Below are 1767 nucleotides of genomic sequence, written 5' to 3' on the forward strand. Positions count from 1 at the left end.
TCTTGTTTTTGATTTAATGAACTTCTTAAGGATATTATAGCAACCTAGTATTGTTATGTATCATGACTATCATATATGTTGTTTTCCCCTTAAATTAATCTTAACCTAGCATGTGTATAGGGATGGAGGTGGATTCATTTCCCTAGCCTTCTTTACTTGTACTCACTCCCTTGAATTCTTGCAATTTATTGTTTTATGCACTTTTAATTTCCTAGCTTAAGTGACATCCAACAAAACCTCTATACACCCTTCATCATTCTAAGAATGATTCTAGACATTTAGGTTGTATTAGACTAGCGTAGTCCCTGTGGTTCGACTTACCCGACCAATAGCCCTATTTTACAATGATTCGTGCTATTGCGAAGGTTGATGTTAATTGACCAACCGATCAATTTTTGGCGCCGTTGCCGGGGACTGCAAACGGTTTAGCGACCAAAGTTCTAGGGTTAATTTTAGTTTGATTGTGAATATTGTGTCTTGTGAATACTCCTTGTGTATTTTTGATCATCTTCGTGTTTGTGAGATTCTAGGGACTCGAAACTCGCCGTAGGAATGCTAGCAAATTGTAAGTCTAGAGGACCCCAGGTAAGTCTCGTGACTTCTAGTTTCAAATTGTGAATATCGTGCATGTGTTAAGCTTAGAAGTAGATAAATTGCAAGCCCTTGTCGAGGCTTTTTCAATTGTGTATTTTCAATTCCAAGCATCGGTCCTTGTCGTGGCCATTTACATTTTTGTCTTGATAATTGAGGAGAAAGGGAATATCATATGTGGAGGTTATGGTGATGAAGTGTTGTATTGATTGCTTTGTGTGTTGTTGAATTACTCCTAGATGGAGGATAATTATCTCCCAACTCAATTCTACACACCACATGCGTTTTGTGCTTTTTGCTCTAGTAATTCACATCATACAAGAGATTGTCTTCCAACGAGACAATTCTCGGATTTTTATCTAGAGCAACCAAATGAAAATTTCTTTGAACCGGGTAGTAATCCATACTTCAATGGTTACAACTCGGGTTGGGGAGACCAACAAAACTTCTTGTGGCATGACATAGGAAATTCAACCCCACAATCTCATATGCAACCTTTTCAACCCAATGATCATCCTTTCCCGCCCTCTTCTCCTTTTCCACCGTCTCCATTGGATGAGCTAATTGCTGCCAATGAACAAATGATGGAGTCTTTCCACACGCAAATGATGGAGTCCAACAAGCAAATGTTGGATGACATTATTGGCATGCAATCCACTACTCATTCTCATTCCCAAGTTAGTGCAATGATAGATGACCAAATATCTCAAATTCAACAAAGGATTAATGCTAAAAATCATGAAGAGGAGGAAACATTTTCATTTGAATTTATGGCCAATCCAAAAGAAAATTCTATGAATGATGAGATTACTCCTAGTAACTTTCATCATGAGAATGATCAAGTGGTTATTACATGTGAAAATGATGAAATGGTGGTGGAAGATCAAATTGTTGCCCCACATCAAAATGAAGCAATTGCGGCTCAAAATGGGAAAAATAATGATGTAGAGATTGTCTACCCTACTCCAAAACAGCCCCTACATAATCCTTTGCTTGATACACCTCCTTCAATGGAGGATCCTCTAAAAGCTTGTTTGGCTCATTTCAATTGTGAGGATTTTAATGTTGACAATTCCATTTCGGAGGTGAATTCTTTGCTTAATATTCATCCACCTATTCATTCTCTTCCTTGGTCAACATCAAATGTATCTCTTTCTTGGGAGCTTGCATCTCATC

Source organism: Cornus florida, unplaced genomic scaffold (assembly GCF_030987335.1).
Source record: "Cornus florida cultivar Cherokee Brave unplaced genomic scaffold, ASM3098733v1 CherokeeBrave_3.0.0_Hap2_Chr09, whole genome shotgun sequence".
NCBI lineage: Eukaryota > Viridiplantae > Streptophyta > Magnoliopsida > Cornales > Cornaceae > Cornus > Cornus florida.